An 18,138-nucleotide genomic window follows, 5' to 3' on the forward strand; every position below is an offset into this window, starting at 1 on the left:
ACACGTGGGCACGTAGATACACACACACCTACCTGTATATGACTTTGTTTGTGTGTGTGTGTAAATGTGCGCGTGCGAGAGAGAGAGAGAGAGAGAGAGAGAGAGAGAGAGAGAGAGAGAGAGAGAGCCAATAACCATGCTTTTCTTGGTCACAGCAACGCGCGGGTCACATGCTAGTCTTTATTATATTAGAAGGAATCTTTGCGGATACCGTTCTACTCCACAATGTAACATACATATCAATACAAAATTATCTAGGCAAGAATTAAACTCACACCAAACTGTCTTAGAGTGCCTCTTAGATAACCAACTCACCAAGTGGGTTTCGGTGCTTGCTATGTACTCCTTGTTTTAAAACAAGTGAAAGGGTCACAATGGCTTTCTAAAACAATAAGAAAAAGTGATGAAATCATAAGGTTGGGTTTAACTAGAATTATATAAGACGAGGCATTGTTTGGGAATGTCTTTTTTATTAAGTGACTGAGTTTCCTCCTCGCAAAGAAGTAAACCGGAAATACTAGCAATTTTTCTGAAATCTACAAGATTTTTGAACTAAGTTCTCACATATTTCATCAGTTTTTCTTCTCTTTACCATGATATATGTATGTACTTATAGAATTTGTCGGAACATTCAAGGAAAGTCTCAATCATCACTAAAAACAGTGAAAGTATGCTTAACTCAAATCTCCTCTAAGGTTGTTTGTGTATATATTATATTTATATTTATATTTACACACACACACACACATATATATACATCAATGAGTTGTTATGTCTCTCTCTCTCTCTCTCTCTATATATATATACACACACACACACACACACACACACACACACACACACATACATACATACATACATACATATATATATATATATATATATATATATATATATATATATATATGCCTCAAGAATGAAAATATGAAAGTTTTCTCTTATGCAGTTTTGAATATTTAAAATGATCCAATAAGTTTTCCATACCAAAGCCCTTCTACTTGCTACCTTGAGTGCTCAATGGAAAGAGCAAGCAATGTATCACTTTCTAAAACTCACAAATACATCAAAAACATATTTTTCTATGTATACAACGATATTCTTGAAATGACCTTATCAAACACATGGAACTTTCTATTATTTTATATACTCCAAAGTCAATTTTTTTCACATGAAACTTTCAATCATCTATAGCAAAATTGTGAAAGAGTCACCTAAAATTTTCTACAAGGTCGTTTCATTTTTTCTTAAGCTTATAAAGGCGATTTCTTCAATCATCAATTGTAGTCTTACAAGGGTCAACTTGATGAGTGTAGTTTTCGATCATGATACATTTTAAAATGCAAGGTTATATTTTTAAAAGACCCTCTAGCTAACATGTTTAAGCATATCAAGAGGGTTTTCTTAAATAAACTGTCTAATGCAAGTAGGGGGTACCCGATTGGAAAAAATCGAAAAAACAAAGGAATATGATGTGATACATTGTTGGCAGCAAGCGAAACCTGAGAACGGGCGAAAGGTGATCAACAGGTGCAGCTGAGCCTGCAAGGAAGGCAGGCGACGTCGAGAGGCAGATGGTGGCGGAGCGTGCAGGGGCAGCCACGCGCACTACCCTTGGTATACCAAGTGGAGGAGATGAGTAGCACGTCGGGAGGGGAAAGAAGCTTTTTTCTTAATATACAAAGGGCATCCCCTTGCAACAAATGAATGTTGCAGCGTTGGTTACTGCAACAGAGGTGTAGCCGATTTTTTATGCGTCCGAGTTCGAATCTTGTGATAATTTTGGCTTGTCGTTTGTAGGGGGCTAGGATGGGTGTGTGAGTGTGAGTGGGGAGAATTTGTCAAGATTCTAGGTAATTAAATGGGTTGTCTGCTAGTAGCATTTAATTTAAGTTTGTACCAAACTAGTGTTAAGGTCCTCGTAAAAGTAAGATTAAGATTATACACGTAATTTGGCCGCTGTTTCTTACTGAATTGCGCTCGTGAAGTCCCGGGTACGCTGTAGATATCTGTTCCTGTCGTGTTGAGCTCCTGTACGAGTCCAGCTTTCCTATCACAGGCTTATCACCATCTCCGCCTGTAGCATCTCCTTTCCCTTTTTTCTTTTTGGGGCCAACAGTAGAACACTACTATAGGAGTTGATGGATTAGCCTCAGAAAGTGAGCCCCTCTTTGGAACACATGGCAATAGCAACACACGCAAGACATGGAGAAATGTACATTCACAAACCACAGCTGGGGAAGGACAATCCAAAGAGCTGGTAGAGGTGCATGCACTACAAGTGATGGGCCTCGAAATATGATCCTTGTTCCTTCTCGCATTAACCACATTTTTGAACGATAGATGATCCTTAGTTGTCGTTGCTCTACTTATTCTGGTTTATCCACTTGAAGCTCCAGATCTAAGTGACGATGGATATCGACCCCAAGCCTGCTCTTGCACTTGTGGGCTGCTAGAATTTCGTGCGCAAGAACCCCTTCTCCGATCGCTTCAAAATGCATCGCTTCCACCACATAGAGTACTGGTGCGGAGATGCAGGCAATACATGGCGCCGCTTCTCCTGGGGCCTGGGTATGGCTCTTGTCGCAAAGTCCGATCAAACCACCGGAAATCAGACCTATTGCAGTTATGTCTTGCAAAGCAATGATCTTATCTTTGCCTTTTCAGCTCCTTACCCAAATGTCGCGGTTGAAGACCTTTCACAAGAAGCTACTGCTGTTGCACTGGTTGGAACAGCAAGGATGCTCATTGCTTCTTCCAGTCACATGGCCTTGTTGTGCATGCTTTAGGTGTCGTCGTTGAGGATGCTGAAGAAGCATTTAGAATTAGTGTCACAAATGGAACAATACAAGGAGCTTTTGACATGTTACCATATAGAAAAAAATATAAATTTGCTAGATGATTCACTAGTTTGAATACACACAACTAGTAAAAGTGCAAACTAGCAATTGTGAGACACTTTCTAGTTGGTCAATCTAGTAAGTTTGTTACTACATGGCAAATGATACTACCATATAGTAACTAAGTTGCTAGATCTAACTAGAAACTCTTCACACTTGCTAGTTTGACCTTAGTGTGTCAAACTAGTTAATCATCTAGCAAATCCAAACTAATAAGTCACCTAGTAAATCTAAATTAGTTAACGACCTAGCAAATTCAAACTAGTAAGACATATAGAAAATCTAAACTAGCAGAATGTATGCTAAGTTCAATCTTTAAGTGATTCAGGAAATGATTTAATCAACTTAACAAGAGAGGTACATGTAACCAAATATGAAAGTTCAATAAGAAAATGTCATTTTCAAACACATAGAAGTTTCAAAGATACAAATCTCAATCTTCATTTGCCAACTCCACATCTTTGAATGACAAAGCTCCTACCTTATCAAAATTGATACAAACTATGCTCTTCACTAAGAGCCAAGTCACTAAATCCTCACACATATGGTAAAAGAATTGGTGTCACCCGCCTTCCTCTTGAAGAAGGAATGTGTTTTTTTGAGAGCTGTATAAGTAGGTTTTACAAGATGATAAATGTCTTCAACTTTCTTAGTACAAAGCCATTTCATTAGAATGGCTTTTGTATCACTTACACATAACTCTCGTGCCTACAAAAAAAAAACAAAGAGTATCAGTCATCATCTAGTTAAATTCTATGTGTATTAGTCAAAGTATAGTGCAAGTAGTACATCTAACAAAATACACACCTTTTTTTCTAAAACAGAGCTTTCATCAATAAAACTCTCTTCTCTGGATCCGCTTGATAGTTCCTAAACATGAAAAACAATATAGTTTTAATCCTAGTTACCAAAGATTTCATTTATATAGATTAACTTAACCAATTTACCTTTTTCTTTTTGTTATTGGAAACCTTTGAAGCTTTCTCCTTTTTTTAAAGAAGCTCTTGAAGCTTAGTCGTAGCCTAAAAACACGACATTCAACAACTTATAAAAGAAAGTAAAATCCAATATCAATCAAGCTACTCAACACAAATATATTATTAGCATACTTTTCTTTTATGCACACTTTTTCTAGAGATCAGATCTACGTTTGAATCGCAAAATTCACTTGAAGTGTTATCTTTCATTTTCTATATACCAAACAATCACAATAATCAAGCAATAGAAAACGTATTTTATGCATCAAACAACATAACTTCAAACTCAAACCTTGTTCTCTACATGGTTATGATCAACACCATGTGAACTCTCATAAGATTTTTTTTTCTTCCAAAGCAACCCCAAAGCTCCCATCTGCTATAAATCTTTGATACTCCTAAATAAAAAATAATCATAATTTAAGTGAAATATATATATATATATATATATATATATATATATATATATATATAGAGAGAGAGAGAGAGAGAGAGAGAGAGAGTACTTTTGAACATACCTCATAAGCATCGTTTTCTTCATCATTATTTTGCCAAGGAATTTCTGGAATATATACTTCTACATCTTCCTAAGTTTTCATAAATAAACCATAAACAAATTTAACTTTAAGAACACACATTTAGAAGCTCAAGATGAATAGTGTGTAGTAACCAATGACTCACATTAGCTGGTGCCTCCTTTTCCATCTTGTTTTCAGTTACCACAATAGTATGCACGTCAGTAAGCTTTGCCAAAGCATTGTCATCGTGAGCATTCTCTACCTATTGAAAATAAAATGTAGATGAAACAAAGCATCAAATAAGCCACTAAGTATTCATGCTAACTATCTTACCATTTTGTTAGGAGAATCATCTTTATCCAAGTCATTGGATTCTCCATGTTGCATCCCAACATCCTTATCATGTAAATCCTTATTTATGGCCTATATTTGCATTAAAAATATCTTGTAAGTATAAAACACACAAAAAACATAACTTTATTCATGCATTAAATAACCATACCGTAGATCCACTCGAGGAAGACGTTGATTGGTGGGCCTTTTGTTTGGTATATTTGCGCTTAGCGGCAAGAGACTTGATACACCATAAATAAATATCCTCCTCCTTCCAAGGATAAGAAGCTCCATCTATGACAATGTCTTTGAGTTTGCCTATGTTGTCTCCAATGATGCTCATAACTTGATTCTTTCGTTCAAGATTGTTTCGAAGGTCACCAATAGAGTCAACTTTTGCAAACCATTTTCCCACCTCCCCGTAGTTAGAGTATAACACTCTATATTGATCCGGATGATACTTCAAAAGAAAATTTCTACCATAAAGCTTCCCTGCATCTCTATGTGTGTGAGGTGGAGGTCTAAACACCTGGTCATATATCTCTGGATTATATTTAGCTGCACAAGGTGGATCCCCATATGTAGTAATGCTAGTGGGATTTCCTAATATTCTTTTGTTCCCAGTATAATTGGCTCTCCATACACTCAATTCTTTGAGAGCTTCATCATGAGGTTTTGAAAGCAATGCAGCTGAAAGAGATTGCAGACAACTCATATTTACCCTAACAAAGTCAAACAAGCACACACATATAAAAATAATTAACAACAACAAATAAAAACAAGTTAAATCACTTTAAAAAAAGAGACTTAAGTCAACATTGACATATCTAAGTAGTGGGTTACAAAATTAAATATAGACTTGACACATTATACACATGCTCAAATAGTGGGGTACAAAATTAAATGTAGACTTGACACATTTTAGACATGTTCAAATAGTGAATTACAAAATATAATCATTCATTGGAGCGCCATATAATAGGTACCCAACGATCAAGCTTCCCTAGCTTAGTGATCTTCTTCTTCTTCACTACAACCCAATCTTCGAGTAGAAACAAACAACTCTCCCAACTTCTCCATTCATTCTCCTCTATTTTAACTTTCCAAATATTGCTTTGATACATAGGAGGCTTTAGTATAGCAAGCTTTACCATTTTTTCCTCACAGTTAATTTCCCTAACCACGGCATGCTTCAATTATTCCACACCTCCATTTTCGATGCATACTTTTACTATATCATGCTCTTGGAGCCATAAAGGAACATTTCCACATTGTCCTTCCTCTAGCAATCTATCCCTTCTCTTTAAGTCTTTCACTTCATAAGCTATGAACTTATGTCCTCGCGATAATGGCATTGGAATAAACTTATGTAGCAAAGATGAGATTGGATGAATACAATCCCAAGTGAAGGGCAACGGTATCTTTTCAAGGACACTCATTCCTGTAACTGTATCAATAAGTAATCGTTCTGAATGAGTATCACCTACAATGCATTGCTTATAGTATCTCCCTGCAAAGAAAAGCATGGACTTTTCCTGATGCTGCATAGAGAAAAAAGAAGTTTTAGAAGCTTTCCAATGGCCCCTTTCCTCTACTTGTTGATTCATATCATCAACCTTCACCACCACATCAGAGCCAACTTTGTATATTTCCCCTCTGAAGAGAACCTTGTCATATGCCTTTACTTCTGCAATAGGAATGCTTGCTTCAATGTTCCAAAAGCTCCTTAAAAAGGTAGACTCCTCACTTGTTGGATTCCGATAGACACATCGCTTCTTTGAAATTGCGATGCCTTTTAGAAGAAGGCTATCTATACATGACGATCTTTGACCATGTTTCAACATGGTATTCCACAAAGATTTCGCTGCACCAATAGACGAAACAATTGCTAAACCATCCATATGTTGCAGTGGACACTCCTCTGAGTAGTCTTCTATAGCAGAGTTATTGAAAGTTCCACCCATAGAGGCATGCAAAGATCTTAAGAATCTTTGTTCCGGAAGAAGCCCATCGCTGTCTAATTGCACAATCTGAAAAACTCTAGTAAAGAACTTTCTCAAATAATATTGGACAAATGATGCTTCATCCTGCATATTATTTGTCTTGATGGTGCTATATATCTTTACAAGACGCTCAAAGATATAACACTAGTACCGATCATGTAGACCATGACGTATCACATCATCAAGAAGCTCACCACTTCCAGCAACATGTTCCAAGGGAGAAGAATTTTCTCCAAAGTATTCTTCCATTCTCATTCTCCAAGATTGTAGAAGTGATTTTACCACTTGAATATCACCAATGGACCAGCCATGATCTCTAGAGTAATTGTAGAAACTATGAGCTATATCAATCAATAAATAGCCCAGAACTTGCATCTGTTCATCTATCCCATTGACTATCCTTAGAATATAAGGAAGACACCACTAAATAAATTTTTGATTCTCCTCAGCCTTAAAAGAGTCACAATAGACACTTGGAGCATTTGGCCACCGTCCATATCGAATTGAGCTAGGCATCACCTTGGTGAGTTCTCTCACAACTGCATCTATCTCCTTCTTTTGAGAAGCATCGGCCTTCTGAATTAGATGTGAAATATACTTCTTAAATATATTTAATGACATTGTGTGCATCACATCATACACGCAGTCAAGGGATACATCAAAACCATATAAGTCAGTAAGTCTCCACAGGATGGAGACCCCTGAGAGACCTGCTTTTTTCAAGGCTGCTTCCTTTTCAACTTGTGTACAACATCGCCTGGCTTCCTCCAAAGCAGCTTTCATCTCACCAAATGTTCTATGTGGCGGTGGAAATCTACTTTGATAGCGATGTTCATTATAAACATATCGACCATCCAGTTTTGTACCATCTTTCACTAGAGTTGCTTGTGCCTTGTCACGCCTGCAAAAGTCACTTCCTCCATTTTTAAACATGCCTATCTTGCACTGCGCAGGGTGGTCTCCAGTAACCATCATCACCATGGCACATATCGTGCACAACTTTGTATAACCTTCAGGATCCTCAAAAACTTTTTCTACTGGATACTCATATATCACATCCACTCCATGAAGATATAATTTCTCTAGCTCATCCACTAAAGGAGTTAAGCATGTTGCAAAAACATCGCCAGAGCTCTTTATACTCTTTTTACAACTTTGCGGGATAAACAAGACTGGCAAGACCTCTATGGAGGAGTTGGGACCTACATTAAGCAACAAAATCTCCACAGCACCACAACTTTTTTGAGTCGTCTGGGACGTCTGAAAACCGTCCCAATGAAGCAACAATGCTACATTACGGGGATCACCCTGACCACACCATCACACATCTTAGCATTAAAGATGAGTGAAATAATGTCACAAAAATTATACATGTATAACTAACCCTTTGAAATTTCTTGTTGCATTGAATATCTTCCAAGCATTCGAGACACGTGAATTGATAAGCTCCTTTATCTGCATCCCATCCTCTTTGCAAGGCTTCATGTCGCTTAGAGCTTGGAAAAGTGGTGTAGATATTTTTGCACACTGGATTAGAGCAAACCACTGGTAGCTCATATAAAACCATTGGATCCCAGAAATCTTTTACTTCTTGGAACTTCGTTCCATTCCAGAAATCAACGATCCTTCTTTGTGCATCGTTTACAATTTCAGGAAGCCATTCTTGCTTATGGCGCCATACATTCAACATCTCATGACAAAATGTATTGCATTTAGTCAAAAGATTTAATTGAGGTCCAATTGGTATATAGTCGAAAGATAGCATACACTTCCTTGGCTTTTCACAAACGGGGCATTTTTCACAACACTGAAGGCAATCTCGCTTTAGCTTTTTAGAGCGAGGTTCTCTAGAGCATAAACACTTTGGCATTTCTCCAATAAAATTATCTTCCGAACTTGGTTGAAGGAGTTGTGGCGGATGCCTTGCCCCTTGATATCCTGTGCAGACACGATAACGTTGGGCAGAAATCATTCCGAGCCCTTTCAGCATTGTTTGTAGTTGGTCCCAACATGCAGGGACTCTAATACCACCAAGGTCTCCTTCCCATGTAGATGGGAGCTGAATTAGCAGTCTCACTAAACTTTGCTTGGCGCTTGGACAACTGACCCTTGATCCCCCAAAATCGTCGAACATCAAGCGAAGCATTTTATCTTGTACACCTATTGGTAATCGATGTTCATCCCATAGAGATTGTAGTTCCACTACTCTCTCAATGAGCTCCATGTAAAAAATAGAGAAATCATCTTCTAGAACATCATTGGTGTCCATGGGAGCCTCATTTTGGCTTTGATCATCCACTACTGCCTCAAATGACATGTGTTCACGGTCACTTGAGTCTTGCACATGATCGTAGGCGAAGTTCTCGCTTGATAGCCCATGTTAAGCTAAGCCAAACTTATTTTTTAAGCTATCATATTTTTTAAAGAGATCTTGATGACGATAATAGGTCGAAGCATGAACTTGTCGACCGCCTCCGCAATACAGTGAGCAACGGCAAATAGTGTGTCTTTCACCCTTACTAACCCTTTCCACTCTATTAATTGGACCAATAGAGGGAGAAACTTGGGGTTCAAGAAGAGTTGACATAGTTGGAGGTGTAGATAGAGGTGTAACCAGAGCTGACGTGGAAGGGAAGTCTGACTCTAGTTGCACCTTCTCCTTTTACTTATTGATGGATGGACTTTTCCCAGTGCATCTTGTTGACGGTGATGATAGAAAGTCCTCTTTGTTACAAAAGCACACCCATTTGATAAGTGTTTGCAAAGGTAACCTCACGAGCACTTCCAAGATAGACTTTGACTCATGACTAATAAAGAAAATACATTTCAGAAAGAATTCTTACGTCAATACAGATTTGAGATCATCAAGAAAGAAAACAAAGCAAGAATAGAAGTTTTGATCCTTTTTTAATGAAAGAAGATGACACACTTTAACTAAGAACTTTCTTAATCACAAATTAGCCTGGAGCATCTTCTACAACCAATGGAGGAAGAACACAACTCCAAATTTTCTTGTTGGGTATGAGGCTGAGTAAAGCTTTAGCCTAGAGTGAATTACATCAATAGGCATACTTTGGAATCCTAGGGTAGAGATTTTGTAACCAGATACAAGCCCAAGACATGCTTTCAATGATAGCACACCCAATTTTAGATGCCACCCTATAGAATGGTCTATAAAGATGGTTACTACACATGTGGGAGGCCCATCTTTGCCAAATAAATAATAGAAGGTCTCTGGCCAATGATCTATGTTGACTCCGTTTTCCTTCAAGCCATCAACAACGTTTTTCACGAGGTCGAAGCGAACCTTATAAGCTCTTGCTTTCATAACATTCCAAGGCAATTCTTGATCTTTTTCCATAACGACAATGTGATTACAAATACCTAATAAGTTTGAAGTGGTAATTATTAAAAAATCTCTCTCTCTCTCTCTCTCTCTCTCTCTCTCTCTCTAGATACACATCAAGTCTACGCACCCAATAATTAGATCTCTTGTTTACCCTAATTATTCAACAAATATAAGACATTTTAGCGTAGTTGTCGACAAAGGCTTCAAATTTAACCTACAAACAAGAGTGTTGTCCTTATTTTCTAAGGTTAAGAAAAATGTTTTGGCAAGCCTACTCTCTCTCTCTCTCTCTCTCTCTCTCTCTCTCTCTCAATGCATATCATAAAATATATTTCAATGAATCTAGTTTTTTTCGAGCTTTGCTCAATAAACAATATCACCATGTTTAGGAAAAATGTGTCTCAACTTAATATCGTGCCATTTCTAGTTTCAAATTTAACCTAAAAATTAACGGGAGTTTTGTGCTTATTTTGTATGGTTAAAGAAAAGGTTTTGGCAAGCCTACTCTCCCCCCCCCCCCCCCCCCCCCCCCCCCCCCCCCCTCTCTCTCTCTCTCTCTCTCTCTCTCTCTCTCTCTCTCTCTCTCAATGCATATCATAAAATAGATTTCAATAAATCTAGTTTTTTCGAGCTTTGCTCAATAAACAATATCACCATGTTTTCAATGTGTTGAATCAGTGTTTAGGAAAAATGTGTCTCAACTTAATATCGTGCCATTTCTAGTTTCAAAAATGTCGGTTGAGGGCAAGAGGATAAGGAGAAATTCCACCCCAAAATAGAAAAAAATAGTGTAAAAACCCGAAAAATATCCTAATTTTTAAAAATTTCCTACTCAAGGAAAGGAGTTCTGTATGTTTCGAAAAATGATTTTTCCTGAACAGGCTACTGTACTTTAATTTAACTATTAAATAGCTGTGTTAAATTAAAGCTTTAATTTAATTATCAAAGCTTACTTGGATATTGAGTTGCTGTCTGCTGTAGAATAAGATCGAGCTAGCAGTCCCGAATTCGTTGAGAAGGAATATTATCCAGCACGCACCAGCCGACGCGGTCTGTAGAATTTGAGCTAAGAAGCTGCAGCAACGGGAATTCGAAGACGCTGAGGCTCGTAGGTATCGCCAACCCTAGCCACTAAACACTTGAGTTGAGACGCAATATTGGGGCGGCATCTGTAGAAGAGCAGCACCTTCTATATTAGAAGCTCTTTATAAGAGAAGCACCTTCTGCAGTCATGCGTGTCTGTAGAGAAAGAGCAGCACCGGTACCGCGAGCAGAGCTGGAAACAAAGCTCCTGCGTGTATGTAGAGGAGCAGCAATAGTGTATGCGCGCGTGAATATATCACCACGCCAGAAGCTTAATGCTAAAACTGTGCAGAGCTTGCGAGGCGTTGCAATGGCTTTCTCCTTTTGGCTCGCGCTGAGCTGGGTTCCCGCCCATGCGCCATACCGCTTGGTTAATTTTCGGCGATAGGGTAGAGATAGAGGTAGGTACACCTTTAATTTTAGTGGGCCCAAATCAATCAACCTTAAACCGTCCAATTGGGTTACTCATACTGGCATTACATACTATCAACTTGGAAGACTAGTAGGTTCTATATTGAATTAGACACGAATCTCGCAAGATCCCTGCAACAAACTGACTTCAAAGGTGTTGGTTCTGTTAGTAAAAGAGCCAGTGAATGGAATTCGAACCCCTGCAAGGTGCTCAACAGAGAAGAGTCGAAACACATGGGCTATGCCCCAAGGCTGCTACAAACTACAACATTATTTTAAAAAAACATATGCACAGCTGCAGCTTACGCTCTCGCCACCCCTTTTCCTTTTCAACCAAGGAAATCTTGCCATCTGCCATCGTCGCTCCCCTTACACCTCCCTTACCCATCGAGTGCCCTGATCTTGATCTGTCTTCGCCATCGTCACTTGGCTGCCTGCGCTTTATCTCCTTTTTGCCTGGGCATGCTCGCCAAAGCGGCATCTGTTCAGATTCTAAGCGTTCATGATTTTTTTAAAATCGTAGGGCCATACTGGTAGGTTCTCCAATTTATTGGATGGAATCTACTCAGATGCCATTGGGTGCAAGCTTCCCTTCATAATTATCCATCAAAACTGAGATGCATGGATTTGAACCCTCAACAAACGATGCTTTAACTCTACGCGTGCTGGCCTAAGCCATGGGGATGCATGCCCACGGTGCGACTGGTGGGTTCGTTGCCTTTAAAATAAATTATTCGCCTCCTCGTGCCCTGCTGCATCTCGCTCTGCCTATGCAGCTGCAGTGTCTTCCCTCGTGCCCCAAGCCCCATGCATTCTACTCCCTCTGCCTTGCTGGTGACTCCGCCGCCAATGCATCCCAATTGCTGCCGTTTTTATTGCTTCTGAGAGGGCATCGCCCCAGATTCGACCTATCAACGATTTTTTTTAAATCGTTGGCACATACTCATGGTTTTTAAGTAAAAAAATTGAACCTTTTATCGATAATTTAATTTTTGTAAATTTCCACCCCTAGCATTGGATCTTGCCGTGTTGTTCGAAGACAATTAGGGAATGCCACCAGATGGTGGTTTTATCGTGCATGAGGAGATGCCAACAAAGAAAAGCACCCTCTAATAAGTTAAAAAGTGAAATTCTCAACATCAATTTCGAGGATTGTCCATCCCCTAAGGAAAATAAAGTTGTTTGGCGATATGAAAGCCATTGTAATCATCCATTTGACAAAACACCAATAGCTCCATTGACTATCATGTCAAGCTTCATTCATACAGGGAGCGCCACCCCTAGCATTGGATCTTGCCTTGTTGTTCAAAGACAAATAGGGAGCGCCACCAGATGGTGGTTTTGTCGTAGAAGACTAATAGGAGGATAGGACGCGAGTAGCGATAGAAGGCATGCCATGCACGAGGAGATGCCAACAAAGAAAAGCACCCTCTAATAAGTTAAAAAGTGAAATTCTCAACATCAATTTCGAGGATTGTCCATGCCCTAAGAAAATAAAAGTTGTTTGGCGACATGAAAGCCATGTAGTCATCCATATGACAAAACACCAACAACTCCATTGACTATCATGTCAAGCTTACATAAAGCATGTGTAGATGTGTATTTTATAAATGAGAGTATGGGGGCATTACCTGACATACAAGACTTTGGTATGTTGATCGAGTTGTTTACCTTGCTTGTACTCAAAATTGGCAGCACCCAAATGAGCTTGGGAAGCAAGTGGAGACCGCATCGGTATTAGACATTGCAAGACTAATGGCTTTGCCAACAGCTCCCAGCCAATCCATGCGTACTTTAGAGGTCAATGAGGCAAAAGCAACATACGATATGTAATTGCAACACGAAGGCCATCGTTACGGTAATCCTATTCCCAACCGTTTGGCAAACCTGCTTTGATTCTCTGTTTCTTGGTAGATTGCACAGCCTTAGAGATTTCTGGCCGCAGAGATTCTTGCAGTTCTACACCGACATACCCCTTACGTACAAAGATTAAAATTTGAGATACACAATTTAGAGAAATATAGTGTAAAAGCAAGATCTCCAAAAAGAGCTTGAGCACAAGGCTAAATTGAAAGAAGAGGAGCAACACATAAGCAGCAGTGACGACATAAGCAACAGTGACGATACACATGATTGAAGAAGTGAATACCGCAGTCGAGATACAACAAAAGTCAATGAAGCGATGATGATGGAGATTGTAGTAGGCATGATTACAATAGTAATAGATTGCACTGAAAGAAATCATGATGATATTGTCAGCGACTGTTCAAAAACAACCTTACACTTAGCACTACCTTGGTTGATATGTATGACAAATGTGGTAGGGCCAAGAAGCTTTGAGTTGTTTTCAAAAGGTGCAAAGTGAGCGCATCTCTCCACATGCAATCACCACCTATGTTTACATCTTGAAGACATGTGGCAATGGAAGATGTTGAGATGAGCACAAGAACTCAGGATGATATAGTTTGTCAAGGAGATCCTAGCTCTTCAAAAGGACATCAATCAAGGGGAACTTGAGCTGTAGAATTTCATCATAAGTCATGGATCTTTTCACAATATAATCTCTCATGGTTATGTGATTGAACCATGCTCCTCATGAAGTTGTGTCACACTACAGGCAGACTCATTACGCCATGATAGTATTATAGACATCTCTATAATCTTTCGTGATGTTTCAATGCCATGATATCATTATCATGTCGAGCTCTCGGTACTGCAAAACTCCTCGCTTATCTTCGTGAGGCTTTGATACCATGTTGAACCACCACGCACAAGAGAGAGGAGAGAGGGACGACATCACATTTGCAAACCCTAAAGGTGTGTTAAGTGGTCACACGAGATGAGTTTATATAGAGGGGAGCAAGGGGCTATATATAGAGATAAGATATATAGCACAACATGCACTCCAACCCTTACTCCCTACTTGGAACATCTTCCAAAACATTAAAGGTGCCCTCTTTGAGTCACTTTATACCAATCCACTTGTGATAATTCCTCCTATGGTACACTCTACACTGTCTTATGACCAAACTCCAAAATAAACTAAGTAAAAAATGCACCAAACTTTAGAGGAAGCTTAGCCACTCTTTGTACTCTAACCAAGCCATCATTCCCGTACTTGAGAAATTCTAAACTACCTCATGAGACGCTTCATGTGGAAACACATTGGATATACTCGATACATGCTCTCTCTTGACCACTTATTTGCCTACACAAACGATTTTCCATATACTCTCTTTTCTTTGAACGACTTTGAATCCCCACCGTTTCCAATTATTGGCATGACTTCAATTCTTGTTTTTCTCTTGCTTAACATTGAATCATCACAATATCCTATTGCCTCCCTCTACTACATAGCCCACCATCCTTGTGAGCGGAAGGTGTTTAGTATCATTGCTTCAATCTACAATATAGAGAGCAAGGGCACAAATATTTGGTTGGCATAGAAATAGGCGAAGAGATGTAGACCGAAGTAGTAGGACTTTTCAAGGGTATCTATGGCCTCTCTCTATCTCTATCTCTCTCCATATATATCTCTACCTTTCTCTCTCTCTCTCTCTCTCTCTCTCTCTCTCTCTCTCTCTCTCTCTAGAGTTTCAAGGAATTTCTAAAGCTATTTTATCATGCATACTCCATATCTCTCTCTCTCTCTCTCTCTCTCTCTCTCTCTCTCTCTCTCTCTCTCTCTCTCTCGGGTTGCAAGGAACTTCTAAAGCTATTCCATCATGCATATTGTTTGATTTTTTCCCTTGAAAATGGGTCTCTCCATCACTTTGCATATGCATTACTTCCATCCTTCCTCTAATCTCTTTCAATGTATCTAAGTTTTTGTTTTGGTGCTCTAATCATTTAGCTATGTCCTATTTCTGAAAATTTTCTATGTTTGAGCTAGTGTATTTTATTTTAGATTTCATCATGAAGTCCAAAGTGTCAATTTGTTGCCACACACACACAAAATATAAGGTATTTCTAATAGTTTTTTTTTTAAAAATTCACTACCTATATAGTGCAAAGACACTTTAAGGAAAAGAAAATGCTAATTAAGGAAAAAGTAAAGGAGAAGAGAAACACAAATGTACCATGTAAAGTAGACCACCACTTTATATGGACAAAAAAAAGACTTTTGACTCTCCACCTTCATGTGTCTTTTCATTTCCTAAACTTACCCTTCACTTAGGCACTTAAAATGTTTTGAAAGGCTTTATATTTTTTCTAGATTGGGGAGACCTAATGCCAAAATTAACACAATTTCTCAAAACTTCAACAAGCATCAAGTAGAGATGGAATTTATAAGCCTTAATATGGACATTTGACATTTAAAGTTTTTAATCGATTGCCTCTTGTAGTAGGGAATACATTCTCCCATTGAACTAGATATATATGCAATGATTTTCAAGGAGTGTAGCATTATTTGCAGTACTTGTATCACCTCTAAGCTACACTAATAAGTATTTTCATGATCAGACCATAAAAAGAAAGAGATGGCGCCACAATCTCTTCTTTGAAAGTAGACACAGTAAATAGGTCTTGCACAACTTTCCTTGGGAAAATCTCATCATACAATATACCTTCTAAAAAAAACAAAAACAACTCTAAGATATGAGAAAATGATATAGACAAGTGCCCAAACTTAGGTATTGATTTTTTCAAGGTCATGGAATATGAGAGTTACAATGCAGTCTGATGCTTCTTTGCAAAAATGAATTACGAGAAAATATAAAAACATCACAAAATAACTTAATAAAAATAGTATAAGTACCATAGTACATACATATATTAAAAGAATACGTAATATGATTAGTGCTTAGTATAAAATAATCACTATATTGCGATGTCGAAAGGCATGCTTAGTAAGTGGGTTGGACCTAGAATTTGTTACTTGTAACTAGTGACTACATAATTACTATATAGTAATTGCATTGAATTTAGGATTTGCTACTTCTAACTAGCAAGTCAACATAGTTACTATATAGTAATTGTGTGGAATTGGGATTTACTACTTCCAACTAGCAATTACACATAGTTGCTATATAGTAATTGCATTAGACCAAGGATTTACTACTTCTATGTAGCAACTCCACTGAGTACTATATAGGAAATCTAGAGCTACTTGAAAGTTTCTAGTTCCATCCAGCAATTATAGACCTATCATGTAGGAACTTATGAATTTTCTAGTTCAATCTAGCCAAAAGCTCCTTACTTCCTACTTAGATCTAGGAAGTACATGGAACCCAAAACTAATTTCTATATGGTAACATGTCAGAAGCTCCTTGTGATATATACCTGCGTATGAGCCTCATAGATGGGTTGATGATGCATCTCTGATGCCAGTCTTGGGGCTATTGTTTCCGAGGTCAAGCTCTATTGTGATTTAGTACTCAGGTATGTAAGCTTTTTCAATGGTTTCGATGGTCCTTTCTTGCCCAAGTACGAGAACGTAAATTCTCCTCCCTTTTCCTACAGGCTTGCGCGACTAGATCATGCGGCGGCGAATGTACATCACCTATCGGAGAATGTGCAATACATAGCCAATTTTACAGGCTTTCATGAATTTGCAGAATTTACTACAGATGATGTGGGTACTTTTGAGAGTGGACTGAATTCCATGGTTGTTGCAAGCAATAATGAGATGGTGTTACTTCCACTCAATGGGCCTGTGTTTGGAACAAAGCGCAAATCGCAGATACAGACTTATCTTGAATACAATGAAGGCCCTGGTTTGCAGCACCTAGCCCTTCTTTCCAAGGACATCTCAAGAAAATGCAACTGAGAACACGTCGACTTATTATCGTAACCTCAGGGACAGGGTTGCGGATATTTTGACAGAGGCACAAATGGTTCAATGCGAAGAGCTTGGCATCTTAGTGGACAGAGACGACCAAGGGGTGCTTCTTCAAATTTTTACCAAGCCTCTGGGGGATAGGTAACCTTATTAACTTGTAGCCTTTCGTTCTTTTGTGAAATGTTTGTCTGTTTATCTGTTAGGCAGTTGGAATAGTTTCTTTTCTGTATAAGGCTAAAGCCACATTTCACAAGAAGTTTTGGACAGATCCTCACAAGAATTCCCACATTGTGACTTACCTCAACATCATGAGCTTCTGCGAGAGAGGCATTGCATACCTAGCTAGGTACGATACCGCCGGCGCGGTGGGGGGCCCGGTGGTCTGTGGAAATTATCAGAGTTGCTCACATGTATGATTAATCACGATTAGTGTTTCAGTTAAAGCATGTTTAAGATCATATACACATTGCTCATAGACAATATGCAGTTACCAATACTCGAAGTTCTTGCTTCATTAGTTGTTGGATGAAGTGTTCCAAGTGTTACATTTGTTGGCACGTAGTCTATTCTTTTATAGATGATGAAGAGGTGTACCCCTTCGTGATAGGTTGTGCCTCATGGAATGAGTCACAACTCTTCATCATTAACTAACCTTAGTCTAAGACCTTAGTTGGTCTTATCTATTAATTCCAATATTCCCCCTTAAGACAAGTAAGGTCTTAGGAGAAATATCTCTAAACTGATTTTATATATAGAAGTCATTTGTGTAAGATCTATCCTGGACC

At 38.6% G+C, this 18,138-nt stretch overlaps 1 pseudogene; it reads left to right on the forward strand.

Annotated features, from left to right (window-relative positions):
- Positions 1-2,408: 2,408 nt before the first annotated feature.
- Positions 2,409-17,498, forward strand: LOC147466188 (4-hydroxyphenylpyruvate dioxygenase-like; annotated as a pseudogene).
- Positions 17,499-18,138: the final 640 nt, after the last annotated feature.

Source organism: Adiantum capillus-veneris, chromosome 1, assembly GCF_014529385.1.
Source record: "Adiantum capillus-veneris isolate H3 chromosome 1, ASM1452938v2, whole genome shotgun sequence".
Taxonomy (NCBI): domain Eukaryota; kingdom Viridiplantae; phylum Streptophyta; class Polypodiopsida; order Polypodiales; family Pteridaceae; genus Adiantum; species Adiantum capillus-veneris.